At 42.8% G+C, this 16,800-nt stretch overlaps 1 pseudogene; it reads left to right on the forward strand.

Moving 5' to 3' along the window:
• The first annotated feature begins 14,763 nt into the window (after positions 1 to 14,763).
• On the forward strand, positions 14,764 to 15,459 carry LOC144282828 (large ribosomal subunit protein uL6 pseudogene; annotated as a pseudogene).
• Positions 15,460 to 16,800: the final 1,341 nt, after the last annotated feature.

Raw genomic sequence — 16,800 nt, forward strand, 5'->3', positions numbered from 1 at the left:
GGGATTCGATCCCGGGTCTCCAGGATTGCGCCCTGGGCCAAAGGCAGGCGCCAAACCGCTGCGCCACCCAGGGATCCCCTCATTTGGTTCTTCTCCTCCGTTCAAGACCTTCCAGCTGTCCTCCAGGCCATCAGAACCAGGAAAGACCCAAGTTAAGATGTATATTCAAATATACCACTTAAGGGGATGCACAAAATCAAATTCTCTTAAAGAAAAGATCCTGGGGTGCCTGGGTGGTTTGGTGGCTTAAGCGTCTCCTTCTCCTCAGCACGTGATCCTGTGGTCCTGGGATGGGGCCCCACATTGGGGTCCCTGCTCAGTGGGAGCCTGCTTCTCCCTCTCCCTCTGCTGCTCCCCACCCTCCCCGCTGGTGCGCTTGCTCCTTTGCTCCTCTCAAATAAAATCCTTAAAGATCCTTCTAATACAGCTTTATTTGAGATCCCTGAAAGACAAAGAATAGTGACAATTCACCTAATTCTTGAGTAAAATCAAGGCTAATTTTTGAGACACAGAAAAGCCTCTGGACAAACAAGACCAAGGAGATGAGACTCTGGTAACCCTACACCTCACTCTGTAGCCTTGATCACATTTTACAGCCTCAGGCCAAAGGCCTGGAATCCAGCACTCTGGCTTAGCTCCAGGCTGGGCTACTCTACTCGTCAGGCAGTGTAATAAGGTAGCACAGCTCCTGGGATGTGACCCCAATATGGCTTTATTTTGTCTCTGTCTCTTAAAAATGTATCCTAAAAGGGAAAGTTTCCCTTGCCACCTACAGCAAGCCTGAGACTTTTCTGGGCACTCTTCCGGACCAGAAAGCCAGAGTCACTGGAAGTCCCAAACGTGGTCTCAATTCAGAAATCAGAATGGCAAGTCACAGGGAAGCTGTGACCACGGGCCTCCGTGTTCGCTGACATGCGGCTGGTGGCTCCCTCGGTCGGGCCTGGGGGAAGCGGCCAGCCTGGCGGGGCAGAGGTCCCGGTCAGCTCCTGACCCTTAGTTGTTTACCCTTCACTCCTCCATTCCAAAGCATGTGGAAGGATGAAGGGGAAGGGAATCAGGAGGTCTTATTTCACATTTCCAAGTTTGTTTTCAGGGGCATCTGGGGGGTGCGGTTAGTTAAGCATCTGACTCTTGGTTTCGGCTCAGGCCCAGATCCCAGAGTCCTGAGATGGAGCCCTGTGTCAGGCTCCGAGCCTGCTTGGGATCTCTCTCTCTCTCTCTCTCTCTCTCCAGTTCTCCTTGCGCTCCCCCACCCCTGGAAATAAAGAAACCTTAAAAAAAAAAAAAGTTTGCTTCCAATTCTCAAAGGCTTCTAATATTTAAAACTCTTATCTTTGTTTTGGGTTTTGTTTTGTATTGTTTTGTTTCGTTTCATTTGGTTTTCTGGGCATTTTCTGTGTTCTCATAAAGTCTCGCTGGAGACTCCGGCGGCACCTCCTGGGCTGGGAGCCATGTGGCTGCTGCTCCCGCTCTGCCCTGGTTCCGGGGTCCGCTGCAGATGCTATCACTCTCTTGAGGCCCATCTCCCCCCAAGCTGTATTCTGGGCACGAGTCCAAATGGCTCAGGCCCAGCTCCGGCTCCCCTGGACAGCATCTGCCCTGGCACAGGGTGGATGGTCAGAGCTGGCCCCTGCAGAGGGGACATTTGAGCCGAGACTCGAGAGGCTAGAAGGGGCCAGCTGCACAAAGCTGCCATTTGGGCAGCGAGGAGTCCAGGCAAAGTGACAAACAAGTGCAAGGGCTCAGAGTGCAGCCAGGGGACAGGGAAAAGGCAGGATGGCCAGAGCCAAGGGAGAGAGGGGCTTGGGGCTCGGGGCAGGGGTGGGATGAGAGGGCAAGGCAGAGGCCAGATCGGGAGGGCCTCATGGGCCGTAGCAAGGACTTGGGGTTTTATTTTTACAAGGTCCTCTGGCTACTATTTGGAAAAGTAGATGGATTGGGAATACGTTTTAGAGGTCGAACCCACAGAACTTGCTTTTTGGCCTAGAATAGAGACAGAGAATAAATGAGGAAATCATAGATGATTCCTAGGTTTTTGGTTCAAGCATTTGGCGGCTTGGTGGTGTCATTTACTAAGAAAGAGAAGCTAGAGGATGAACAGGTTTGGGAGAGAAAATCACGAGTTCTGTTCGAAACTTGCAATGTCTGCGGGCTGTTACACGGTGACAAAGTTGGGCAGGCAGCTGGAAATTCAGGTCTGTAGCTTGAGGGTGACAGGATGGTCAGACCCGGAGGTATAAATTTTGGAGTCATTTGATCCAATATGTGGGGTTTTTCTCATATCACCAAGCAAGTCTTGACCCCACTTGGGTGTTCCACAATTTAACTCAGTTTTGACTGTCTCCCCAAGGAATTCAGGTTAATTCAGTTCCACAAGACTGTCCCCACCCCCCACCCCCACCGCCACTTCAGGTGCCAATCAAAAGTCCAGGGTTTCACCTGTGCTATAGATCAGAGGTTCCCATGACCCAATCCTTGGGTTCCATTCATTTGCTAGAGCAGCTCACAGAACTCAGAGAAACATTTTATTCCCTATATTACTGGTTTATTATGAAGGGGCATCAATCAGGAACAGCTAGATGGAAGAAATGCAGAGGTCAAGGTGTGGGGAAAGGGGGTAGAACTCCCATGTCTCTCCAAGTGTGCCACTCTCCCCGGTCTCCACAGTTTTATAGCCTGGAAGCTTTTTGAACTCATCCTTTGGGTTTTTATGGAGCGTTCATTACATGGGCGCGATTGATTACAACGTTGACTACTGGTGATTCAACTCAATCTTCAGCCCCTCATCCATCTCAGCAGGAGGGGTTGGCGGTGAGGGGCTGAGATTGAAATTCCAATGATCTGATCACACAGTTGGTTCCTCTGGCAACCAACCCCTTTTCAATGACCTAAGTGATGTTGGAAAGATGTTAGAGTTAGGGGCTGACAGCCAAGAAAGAATTCTTGAGATGTCTTTGGCGCAAAAAGGTAGTTTTATTAAAGCCTGGGGACGGGACCCATGGGCAGGAAGAGCTGCATTGGGGTTGTGAGAGGTGGCGATTACACATACTTTCAAGTTGGGAGGGGGTTAGGGACAGAACAAATCTCCAAGGATTGGACAAAAGGTTTCTAGGACCCTGAGGGGGCTACTAGCTATTTTTGGGAAGATCATTTATTAATGTTTAGTAAACCCTCAGTCATGAGACCCTTGGGATGTATGTCAGTGAGTCGTACTCTTGGAGGGTGATTCCTAACAGGTATCTTGGCAGATGGGAGAGGTGGTGTAGAGAAAAAGAGAGCTTCTGAAGGAATTTCTATATGTTTAAAGTAGACTCATAGGATCCTGGGGGGGTCAGGCGAAGATTGCCTTTCGCCCTTAGGAAAGTGTCAACATCAATGCATCTGAGCTCCCAAGAGGAAGGTCACTCTGCCTGTTTCTAGGACTTGTCAATGGGCTGTAGGTAGTAATAATTTTCATTTTAATTGATAATTAATTTTAATTTAATTTTAATTAATAAGTTTTCTTCTGCCTGTGTTTCCCACATCACTAAGGATTTTCCAAAGTCACCTCATTAACATAAAGACACCTTTATGGCTTGCATCACTTAGGAAATTCCAGAGGTTTTAGGAGCTCTGAGCCAGGAAAGAGGGTGAAGACCAGATATATATTTCATATCATAATACCACAAAATCACAACAGCAATACATGATGTCTAAATTCATGGGACTGAATGAACTCACCTGGCGAGGGAGAAATGTAAAAAGAGAAGCCCTTCCTCTCAATCTATGGATAAGAAAACTGCTCAAAAAAGCTGTGTGCCAGGTTTTCACAGCCAACCAGCAATAGAATCAGGATTAGGATCCAAGTCTAATTTCTGGCCGAGGTGACTCTGAGGGAGTCTGGGATGGGAGACTCTCAGTGCTAACTAAAACCATGGCCATCCCAGGCAACCCAGGACAACTTGATCACCCTATTCCCAGATCAATTGTTTTCTGGTCTTTGGCAACAGCTGAGACAGGAGTGATTATAGTCAGCGACTCTGTTTATTCTTGTCTTTGAAGGAAGATTGTTTTCATTCTGTTCAATTTTTGTTCTATATCAATGAAATATCATATTCATGTTGAAGGAGATTTAGCTTTTCCTGAGAGGAAATGAGTGGTAATGGCCATATTTTCCTGCTTCTGTAATTATCAGAGCAGGAAAGAGAATCCTTCTGAATGGTACCATACGACTGCCCCTCCAGACAATGTTGAAATCCAAGCTAGTGGGGGAGGCAGGGGAGCGAATGAAGTTCCCCAGAGTCCAGCCTCTTCCCCAGCTCAGCAACCCCTCTTGACTCTTCTGCTTGTATTTTGGCCACATCCTTCCTCTCCCATCCTTTGCTTTTATCTCTCCCTTCCCAATGCCACTCCCTAGGTCTGTAAATGTGTCCTCATCAATGTACCTTGCATCTCACCGTCAGTGGCCCTCTCTCCACCAGACTGCTCAAAACAGAAACTCTGGAGTCACCTTGACTCTACTCTGTCATGGAATCCAGTCATACACCAGACAAGTGTCTCTTCCACTTGTCTTTTCCACTCATTCCTCCCAACCATCACCTTCACCTCTAGGCCACCACACTTACTGGGTTTCTGCAGACTTCTCCTTACCTCTCTGCCTACCTGTTTTGCCTCAAACCCAGACTCTTCACTGCTGCCTTATCTTTCTGGTACGCAATTCTATTCAGAGAGTTTGCTGCCTTCAAGATCCAGACTCAATAAGAGAGGCTTATTAAATACTCATGTCAAACTCTGGCTCCTTCTCCTACCTTTAGCCAGTTTCTGCATTCACATCAGAAAAATCCTTTAGCATCTTCTCTCGGGGAAAATAGGAGACCACCTTATGTTTGAAATCACTTTATATGGATGCCTGGGTGGCTCAGTGGTTAAGCATCTGCCTTCAGCTCAGGGCGTGATCCCAGGATCCAGAATCAAGTCCCACATCAGCCTCCCTGTGGGGAGCCTGCTTCTCTCCCTGCCTATGTCTCTGCCTCTCTCTCTCTCTGTCTTTCGTGAATAAATACATAAATCTTAAAAAAAAAAAAAAGAATCACTTTATGTGTGGCAGCAATTCATTGGATGTATATAAAGGAAACTTCAGTCATTTCCCTTGGCTGGCTTCCCTAGCTTCAGTCTCCCTGGTTCCAGTCCAGCTTATCCTATGACATGATGAACCTTCCCAAGGAATGGCTGTGGCGTGATGGGAATACCAAGGACCTCTGTAGATTTCCATCCCTGCCACTTTCAATCTGGGCAAGTATTTTAATCTGTCTGAGCCTCATTTGCCTAATCTATAAAACAAGGACATTCAATAAACATTGATTATCGTAGTCCACCCTTATCTGTGGTTTCACTTTCCGCCGTTTCTGGAAGCAGAAACATATCCATAAACTACTGACATATCCTCAGAAGGTCAGTAGTAGCCTAATGTCATGTTACAGTGCCTGGGTCATTTATCATTCATGTCACTTCATCTCCTCACGTGGGCATTTTATCATGTCACATCATCACAAGAAGGGTGAGCACAGTATAGTAAGACATTTTGAGAGAGGGAGGCCACATTCATACAACTTTTATTACAGTATATTGTTATAATTATTCTATTTTATTATTGTTGTTGTTAGTCTCTTACCTAGTTTGTAAATTAAACTTTTTCATAGGTATAGAGGTATAGAACTTTTTCATAGGTATATATTTTATACGTATATATGTAAATTAAATTTTTTCATAGGTATTTCCTATATACATAGGAAAAACCATAGTTTATATTGGGCTCAGTACTTTCCACTACATCCATTCAGTACATCCATTAGGGGTTTGGGAACATATTCCCCAAGGCTAAGGGGGACTACTGTAAATCTGAAACCTCCCTGCTCAAAATTTCCAGTAGCTCTCATTGCCTGACTTATGAACTACTAATGTCTCAGTCTTTCAAAGCCATCCTTGTCTTTGCAGCTCTAACCAACTTGCACATATTTTGTGCTTCAAACCAGGTTACTTGCCCTCTGAATGCCCATCACACATTCTGTCTTTGGCACAAGTCTCTGGAGCATCTCCTCTAGAGTATCCTTTCTCCACTGTGGTTGGAATCTTACTCCTCTTTCAGGGTTCAGTTCCAGTGATAACTTGTTCTTTAGTGAAAATTTCTTACTTCCTTTAACCAAACGTTATCTCTCTTGCCCCAGAATGCTCCAGGGCTCTCTCTAGAGCTTCTGGCACCAATCTATCCATGTCACAGATGTTCTTATGCTTGTCTCTAAAGTACTAGGATACTTCACTTTATGGCAAGGGCCTAGCTCCATAGAAGATACTATGTTGAGCATTCTATATGCTCAGCAAATGTTTATTAGACTGAAAGCACTCAAGGGACATAGGCATTGGCAAAATCCATGACCTAAATGCTTACTTAGGAAGTCATGAATTCATTTGTCATTTATCAAGCATTTACCAAGTGCTTTTAAGTCCTGTGGATATAGCGAGAATTTTATTTTATTTTTATTTTTTAATTTTATGTATTTATTCATGAAAGACAGAGAGGGAGAGGCAGAGACACAGGCAGAGGGAGGAGCAGACTCCATGCATGGAGCCTGACATGGGACTCGATCCAGGGTCTCCATGATCACACCCTGGGCTGAAGGCAGGCGCTAAACTGCTGAGCCACCCAGGCTGCCCTAGAGAGAATTTTATTTTTTTAAGATTTATTTTATTTATTTATTTATGATAGAGAGAGAGAGAGAGAGAGAGAGAGGCAGAGACACAGGAGGAGGGAGAAGCAGGCTCCACGCTGGGAGCCCGATGCGGGACTCGATCCCAGGACTCCAGGATCACGCCCTGGGCCAAAGGCAGGCGCTAAACCACTGAGCCACCCAGGGATCCCCCTAGAGAGAATTTTAAACAGAGATCCAACCTCACTCGATCTCATAGCCTAATCAGACAGCTAAAACAAAATACGATAAATATGTAATAGGAAACCAGAAGATAATAAGCACAAGTATAAAGACTTTATTATTGCTGATTAAAATGAAACTCCTTAAAAGATTCTATTTTAGTCTTTGTAAAATCCCAACGTTTAGATATATTCACCCAGCCATTGTAACTTAGGAGAGGGAGCAGAGAATTTTTATTTCCAAAGGCCCACTAAGGGCCATGCAATGCATAGGCATTATCTCATTGTCAGAGATCTTGTGGGATATTATTAGTATCTCCATTTTATAGATAAGGAAACTTAGTTTAAGATTTGTTGTACAGGGACGTCTGGGTGGCTCAGCGGTTGGGCACCTGCCTTTGGCCCAGGGCTTGATCCTGGAGTCCTGGGATCGAGTCCCATGTCAGGCTCCCTGCATGGAGTCTGCCTCTCTCTCTGCCTGTGTCTCTGCCTCTCTTTCTGTGTCTCTCATGAATAAATAAATAAAATCTTAAAAAAAAAAAAAAAAGATTTGGTATAACTTGGGGAAGATCGTACAATTAGAAGTTCTTATCCAGCTTTTAAACCTAGGACTCTCTGATATCGATTGGCCTGTGATATCCTTTTCCAGGCAGCAGTCAGGCAGCTACCTGAAGGCCTCGGAATGGCCTAGACTTCATGCAGGTGTCTGTTCTAGAAACTGGAACTACTGTTGTGGAGCTGTGAGAATTTGCTCCTTGACCGGAGGACTTGGGTATCAAAGGAAGTAGGGATATTTGGCCCAGAGACAACAAAACCTAGAGGGATTATTTTACCAGAAAAGGGAAAGCATTCTGGGTGACAACTTAGGAAAGAATGGTCATTTTCAGACCTGAACACAAAGTGCCTCTCTGAAATCCAGCCTTTGAAAGCACCACTAAGGGGCCTCAGAAAGAATTCAAGACTTGTTCCTGGTCTAAGTTTTTATTCACTGACCTCAGCTTGCACCTGACTATTTGAACAAGAGAAGACAGGGAGGGGAGTCTGGGTGGTTGTCAGTTGGGCATCTGCCTTTGGCTCAAGTCATGATCCCAGGGTCCTGAGATTGAGTTCTGCTGAGCAGGGAGCTTGCTTCTCCCTCTGCCTCTGCCCTCCCCCCTGCTCATGCTCTCTCTGTCAAACAAATAAATAAAATCTTCAGGAAAAAAATCCCCCCCCCCAAAAAAAAAGAGAGAGAGAGAGAGAGAGAAAATGCAGGGAAACTAAGAGCATAGGATGAGGCTGTATGGAGTCCCCTAGAGAGGAACACCAAGCTGTGATGTTGCAGAATTTAGGAAGAGAACGAGAAGCTAAACATTCTCAAGGCTTTGTGGACAGATTATGAAGATAGCTTTCTGGAAATGTAATGACTCCTGAAACAGATTTTTTTTTTTTTTTACCATTATGGTAAAAATCTTAGAAATAAATTATATGATGTGAAAATGTTTTCACATTTGTGTCCAAAAGGTGAGGAGGTAAAGAGCAGATTTTTATATTTTCCTGTCTTTACCAAAAGGCCTCTAAATTCCATTTAAGAGGGGTTCCAGGGTGGTAGAGTTGGTTAAGCATCCAACTCTTCATTTCAGCTCACATCGTGATCTCAGGGTTGTGAGACTGAGCTCTGCATCAGGCTCTGCACTTGGCGTGGAATCTGCTTGAGATTTTTTCCCTCTCCCTCTGCCCCTCTTCTCTCTCTCTTTCTCAAATAAATAAAATCTTTAAAATAAATAAATTCCATTAAAGGTATGCTTGCCATTGTGGGGAGGGCAGAGCTAGGCTGCACAGCCTCATCTGAATTCACACAGAATCACTCCTTTGGTTTAGAAGGCCTAAGTTAGAAACTCTGCCTTTACTCCACAGGAAGAGAAAGCCCTTCCAAACAGTTCTTGTCTCTTCTTGGCACCTGCAGACTGAAGGGCAGTCAAAGAAACAAGGATGCTTCCAGAGTATTCTCCATTCTTTAGGACAGAGTCTTCTCATCTCTCTTCCCTCTTCCCCATAATAATTCCTTTTCTAAGCACTCATTTCCCTGTGTCTCCATGCTGTAGAACGCTCTCACTACAAGAACATTTGGCTTCTATGTCCTGATACCTTTGGAAGATCCTGAGAGGGAAAGATGACAAGTGAGAAATGTCACACCTTCCTGCCACTAAGGACCCATGTGTAGCATGATGGTTTTTTACAACTAACCTTCAATTCTATGGATGGAAAGTTGGTCGAACTTGTTAGCTCTTGCTTCCTTCTTAGTAAGTTCTAGTTACAAGCTGGGGCATAATTTCTGTAGCTTTTATGAAGTCTTTCAGAAATATGAGTGTTGAAATACAGCACTGAAGATGTTTTCTACTTTTTGATGGGAGGCAATACCTGACTTGCTGCTCTTTCTTTCTTTCTTTCTTTCTTTCTTTCTTTCTTTCTTTCTTTCTTTCTTTCTTTCAGATTGTATTTATTTATTCATGAGACACACAGAGAGAGAAGCAGAAACATAGGCATAAGGAAAAGCAGGCTCCCTGCAGGGAGCATGATCTGGCACTCGATCCTAGGACCCCGGGATTACAACCTGGCAGATGCTCAACCGCTGAGCCACCCAGGCGCCCCCCTTTCTGCAAGTTTCATGATGCATTGGCCTCTGGTCCTTGGGACTTGATTTTCTGGACCATGCTTGGCGACAATCAGCAGAAGCTCGGGGCTCCAGGGATTACACAAAAGGCCGAAAATTCTCATTCTCCTGCCAAATTCTCCCTTAACCACTGAGGTAACCTGGAGAAAAAGCTTGAGACTTTGTGCTCAGTTTCCTCGTCTGGACTCAAGTTGGCAGAAATAATTCTCATTACCTAACAGAAGCAAATAAATTTGGAAGTCAAGCTCCTTTGGTAGGTCAAAGAAGTTTTTGTCCGAATTAAGGAGTATGCCACACACTAGTCACACATAAGGTTTGGATCTGTAATAATTTGGGTGGGAGCGGGACCAAGTCTCTGTGTATTTTAAAAAGCTCTGCAGGTGCCTCTGGTCTGCAGCGGGGTTGAGAAGTGCTCCCAGAGGGAAAGGACGCAGGCTGTGGAGTCGGGTGGATGTGGGTTCAAATCCTTAGTCTGCAATTACTGGGTGTGTGTCTGAAGGTGGATTTCTTAATAATTTTAAGCCTCAATGTTTTCCTGTTTTCCTTTGTCAAGGAAGATGAAGTAGAACTATTAAGTTTTGCATTAAAGATTAAATGAGTTAACTAACATACATCAACTATGAAATTACCTGGCACAGAATGAATATCTTATAGATATCTGTGCTTTTCTCCCTTTAATATGTAATAATTTTTACTAGATTCAACTGATAATCCTTTACAGAGAAGGGGGCAAACCCCATCTCCTGTCTCTTAAGAATGAAGTGAGAGCACATTGGTATTGACCTGGGTAGAAATAGGGAGGATGAGGTCAAGTCTCATTTTACTCTGGTGGATAATCATATAAAGGGCTACAAATCACAGCTCTCAGAATATTCTATTGTTACTGTTGTTGTTTTTCAATTAACTCTTGCAGCACCCTACTGCAGAATTTTTTTTCAGAATTTATATTTTAAAGTAAACATCTAACAAACTTTTTCTGAGGTTATTTTTAGATATCAAGAATTACTTGGATTTTCTGCTCCATTTACTTTTTTTATTTGCTTGTTCGCCAGTGGCGGCGGTCAGTAGGAAGTTCACAGCATTAAAGAGCAAAACAATGCTTTGAAAATACCCAGTAGAACAGGACAACTCTATTTAGTTCTAAATTGGATAATGTGGAGTGGAGCATGGCCCAGCAGATTGGTTTTGAACAACTGTATAAAAACTCTGTTGGATGTCAGCTGAGCACAGTGTCAGAAGTCAGCTGAGCAGAGGGTCAAACAATCTTTTTCCTTTTGGTGCCAAAGACTGAGGAGCTTGCTTAGCCCAGGAAATGACTCAATGTTGCATTGAGCCCTTCTTTTTTTTTTTTTAAAAGATTTTATTTATTTACTCATGAGAGACAGAGAGAGGCGGAGAGAGATACAGGCAGAGGGAGAAGCAGGCTCCATGCAGGGAGCCCGATGTGGGACTCTATTCCGGGTCCCCAGGATCACGCCCTGGGCTGAAGTGGGTGCTAAACTGCTGAGCCACCCAGGCTGCCCCCTTTTTTTAAAGATTTTATTTGAGAGAGCACAAGCAGTGGGAGAGGCATAGGGAGAGGGAGAAGCCGGCACCCCACTGAGCAGGGAGCCATCGAAATGGGGCTCAATCCCAGAACCCTGAGATCAGGATCTGAGCCGAAGGCAGACGCTTAACCTACTGAGCCACCCAGGAGCCCCCCTTTTAAAGAATATGAATATTAGGTACTTAATGAAAACAAAAAATCATGTAGCCACAAGAAAACCACCCAGGTTTTCAGCAGAGCAATGCTCAGCTCATAAGAAATCCCCAATTCATATTTTTCTTGAAAGAAAAGAGGTTAACATTTTCTTATAAAAGCTATGTACAGGGATCCCTGGGTGGCGCAGTGGTTTAGCGTCTGCCTTTGGCCCAGGGCGTGATCCTGGAGTCCCGGGATCGAGTCCCGCGTCAGGCTCCCGGCATGGAGCCTGCTTCTCCCTCTGCTTCTCTCTCTCTCTCTCTCTCTCTATCATGAATGAATAAATAAAATCTTTAAAAAAATAAAATAAAAAAGTAAAAGCTATGTACATATGTACTATACACACAGTATATACACACAGTATATACACATATATATATATATATATATATATATATATATATATATAATATATATTTTATGTCCTACAGCGCCGTCTAAGTGGGCTCAGGAGGACCGATGTCTATCCAACCTCAGCCCCCCAGTTACTAGCTATGTAGCTCTCATGCTAAGCCTCAGGTTCCCCATCTATGGAATGAGAATGATAGTGCAAATCTGCATTACAGATCTGGTGTGAGCATGAGATGCTGGTGCTGGACACAAAGCAGTCACTCCAAGTGAGCTATCGACATTAAAAATAGGGGGTTGGAATTATATATTTGAAATTTATGGTCTGCAAAGCACTTAGAACAGTGTCCGCATAGTGTTGATTAAGCCTGAACCATTATCGTCAGTGGCCCTGCCCTCCTCTTCATCACCATAGTAACTGGGATTTCATTACCTGTAATGATACTTCGTTCCAAGTTACTTTTGTGATGCTTTTCTTCTTTTCCCTCAAATTGCCAATGAATTTCTCCTCATATGTATGATACTGTTCTGTATAGATAAATGTTTTTGTGATTTGTCCTGCATAACAGACCACCGGGACCCGCATGCACGCAGGCAGGCCAAAGAATGTTGTTTGTGAGACTCATGCTGTGTGAATAACTTTGGGAGCCTAATTGTTTAAAATATATTATCTGGCCTCTAGATCAGAACTGGTCTTTCTGTTCTGGGCGCCAAGAGCTACAAATCTTGTCTCACATCCAGCACCTGCTCAGGGCAGGGCTGGCCCCTGGAATGGAATCCTGGAGGGGAGACACACAGAGCCCAGACTCCTTGAAAATAAGAAACATGATAACATGAAAATACAGCTTGCTCCAAATTACACTTAGGCGAACAACTGTTTTGTTTCAAGCCCTGTTGTTTGCCCTCTAAATATGGCCCTTGTGGGGATGGTTGGTTGGAAGTCTCATCTGAGGGGAGGATTCTCTGCCCAGGCCTTCAGCCTCCATCCAGACTCCATTCTGGCTGTTTCTGTGGGGCTTCCCCAGCTGAGGAGGTTGGATGTTACAGAGGCTGATTTGATGTAACTTTGCCTTATTCTCATTTATTGCCTCCTGTTACCTACATCTATGTGTAGATTCTTTCCCTCTTCTGTTTCCATTAAGTTTCTATAATAATAATAATATTCTTTCCTATTCAAAACTGAAACACAGCTGTTGTGAATCTTTTGTGCAAAACAGATATTTATCCCAATTTTACCAAAGTGACTCACAAAAGTGTTAATCAGCTCCACATAACCATGAGACAATATTGGGCTCATGGTATTCCACATGCATATTTGTTAGTTAGTATTTTAAAATGTTATTTCTAGGGATGCTTGGGTGGCTCAGTGGTTGAGCGTCTGCCTTCGGCCTAGGGCGTGATCCTGGGGTCCCGGGATTGAGTCTCACATCGGGCTCCCTGCATGGAGCCTGCTTCTCCCTCTGCCTGTGTCTCTGCCATTCTCTCTCTCTGTGTCTCTCATGAATAAATAAATAAAATCTTAAAATATATATATAAAATGTTATTTCTATCTACTATCAGTCATTCTACCCATGGTCTGACAGTGGGACAGAACATTTAGAATTGAAGCTTCCCCAAATCATCCTGACTACATTCCGGTGGTACAGAAATGTATTGTACTTGACTAAGCTTTGTTATTGAAATTCCTTTCTAATCAAATTTTGCTGTAGGAACCCATTATATGCCTCCATTTAGAGATGGAACGGGTGTCTCCTCAGAAAGAGTCCTGCTAGAATCCTCACTAGCGCAGTAGAATGCCAGCTTTCCTCCTGCTTATCTGCTTGCTAGAACCTCTGATCCCTGTCTATACTCCAGAGCCTTACAAGAATGGATAGCATAAGTCTGATCTTTTACTTCTACTGAGTCCCACTGAGAAAATGGACATTTACTGGTCATTGGCTGAAGAACTAGCAATTCTCCTCTAAGTACTCTAAATGCTAGTTGTATCGCACTGAACCCAAGACTATCCGTTAATGTTAAATTAAAATAATATTTATTAAAAAATAAAAATAATATTTATATTATATATTACACATATATGGTATATAGGGTATATATGTTAATATTAATATATAATAATATTATATTAAAATTACAACATTATATTAAAATAACTGATGTTTCTTGACCACTAACCACTACTAGGCACTATGCAAGCATATTCACTATCTCACTTAATTTTCAAAATAATTATTTGAGGAAGTTTCTTTTACAACGCCCTATGGCTGGCACTATGGCTTGGCTACCCAAAAGTCATTTATATCCCTTTCCTTCTTCTTCATGACTGGAATGCTGATGTGAGGATGAGGGTGCAGCAGCCGGTTTGCAACCATGGGACAGCAAGCATGAAGATGGATGCCTCCATGCTGAGGATGTCAAAGCAGAAAGAGCCAATGTTCATGAAGAGCTACAAGGGCCCTGAATGGCCCAAATGTGGACTTATTATTAGAATAGAAAAATAAACCCTGAAGTAACTGACAAATTTTCTGTTCCTTGGGCCAAATACTTGTCTAATTAATGCATTTCATGTTATGAATGAGGAAACTAACTCAGTGAGTTTGGGTAACTTTTTCAAAGTCATGCAACTGGTAGGCGTTAGAGAGGATTAGTACCCAAATCTGCCCAAGACCAACACACGTGCTATTAACCACAAAAACCACTGCACTGCCCTCTCGTGATTGCATTTCCAGCCGGCAATCATGGTTCATCCTTTCCAAACTGTGTGTCACAGAATTCGGAGATTTTTCACAGGTGAGCCTCAGAAGAAAAAGCTTCTCTGGTAAAATAAAAAACGCTTCACCCTATGGCCGTTTTTTTGTTTTTGCTTTTGAGAACCACAATGTATAGTATATCAAAGTTTCTGAAAAATTCTGCAACAAAAAAAACTGACTGGTTAACTCAGAGATTCCTAAACTTATTTTCATATGGAGCACATTTTTTTTTAAAAGGACAATCCTCTGAGTTTCCTTCAGAACATTGTTCCCTGGGAACACCACTTTGGGAGGTCATTCACTGAATCTTAATTAAGAGTTATTTCCTTAGCTTTGGTTTAAAGTAAAAGAAAGTGAGTCACAGCTCTCTTTGCCGCATCTATTACGAGAATGAGGATCATTCTCAGCAATCAGACTGTCAACATTCCAGAAAATGTTGACAACACCCTGAAGGGATGCACTGTGATCGTGAAGGGCCCCAGAGGAACCCTGCGAAGGGACTTCAATCACATCAATGTAGAACTCAGTCTTCTCGGAAAGAAAAAGAAGAGGCTCCGAGTTGACAAATGGTGGGGAAATACAAAAGAACTGACTACTGTTTGCACGATGTGTAGTCACATACAGAACATGATCAAGGGTGTCACACAGGGCTTCTGTTACAAGATGACATCTGTGTATGCTCACTTCCGCATCAACGTTGTTATTCAGGAGAATGGTTCTCTTGTTGAAATCAGAAATTTCTTAGGTGAAAAATATATTCGTGGGGTTTGGATGAGGCCAGGTGTTGCTTGTTCTGTATCTCAAGCCCAAAAAGATGAGTTAATTCTTGAAGGAAATGACATTGAGCTTGTTTCGAACTCAGCTGCTTTGATTCAGCAAGCGATAACTGTTAAAGACAAGGATATCAGAAAATTTGGGGATGGTATCTATGTTTCTGAAAAAGGAACAGTTCAGCAGGCTGATGAATAAGATCTGAGTTGTCCAGCAACAGAAACAGCAAGATGCCAGATGATTTTTCAGACTTATTTGTGATACCTTAAGAATTCAATAAAAACTATACTGATTTGGGAATAAAATAAAAATAAAAAGAAAGAAAGTGAGTCACAATTTGCTACTTTGTGAATATTCTTGAGGATTTCGACCCCTACACAACTCAGGGCATCCTAGGTAATCCCAAATAATTTCTGGGAGAATTTGCTGCCAGGACAAAATAAGCACCTCCTGAGGAAATTGTCCGCTTCCTTTTTTCTAATAATGAGAATTATGTGACTTACTGTGTCTTCTCTTTTGCTTTGGCTTTCCGGAAGCTCAGAGACAAATGGGAAACAATTGCTGGCACAGATTCCTGGGTTTTACATATTTATGTTTTCTTTTATCTGATCTCAATTTCCTCTTTATTTTCCTTGGTCATGATTCTGTATTTGAATTTTATTGGTATTATTGCGTACATTCTTATGACAGTTCGTTCTTTGTGGAATGAGGTGGAGTATAAACAGTCGAAAATCAAGACTGTCATGAAAAAAATATGAGTCACATGGTCTCCTTGTCAACATGGTCAGGGCTACAATGCTTATCAAAGAATCAAGTTAATTAATTTAAATTGATACTATAAAACTTGAAATTATGTCATGAATATCTAATAAAAGGAAGGAAGTAAATCTTCAAAGGAGGACTATATTCTTAGAGATGAAACATAAATACCTTTTATTTTATTATATTCTAATATAAATATAAATTATTGAATTAATTCTACTTCTCTAGATTGCTGAGCTAACTCAACATCCATACCAGCAAATTAGGTAACCAAATTAGTCACAGCTGTTGGGGAGAAAAGCTTTTTCCTTCTTCCCTGCTAGGGCCTTTGACTGGTCTAATAATTAAGTTGACATGAGAGATTAACAGGAGAAAAACACATTTAGGTTCATACATATGGGAGCCTTAAAGATATGAGACTCAAAAAAGTGACCAAAGCAGGCAACTTGCATGCTTTTTAGACAGAGAAACAACAAATTTGTGAAGAATTGGCAAAACAGTGGGGTTTGGGCTTGGGTAGTAAATTAATGAAGTAACAAAGTTTGTGTATACAATTTTCTTGGCTTTGTATTTCCTATCTCTGACCAAAGGATGACTTCTAGGGCAGCCCGCGTGACTCAACGGTTTAGCATCACCTTCAGCCCAGGGTGTGATCCTGGAGACCCGGGATTGAATCCCAAATCAGGCTCCCTGCATGGAGCCTGCTTCTCCCCCTGCCTGTGTCTCTGCCTCTCTTTGTGTGTCTCTCATGAATAAATAAATAAAATCTTTTTTTAAGATTAATTAATTTATTTTTTATTTTTTTATTTTTAAAGATTTTATTTATTCATGAGAGAGAGAGGCAGAGACACAGGCAGAGGGAGAAGCAGGC

This window comes from Canis aureus, chromosome 14, assembly GCF_053574225.1.
Source record: "Canis aureus isolate CA01 chromosome 14, VMU_Caureus_v.1.0, whole genome shotgun sequence".
Classification (NCBI taxonomy): domain Eukaryota; kingdom Metazoa; phylum Chordata; class Mammalia; order Carnivora; family Canidae; genus Canis; species Canis aureus.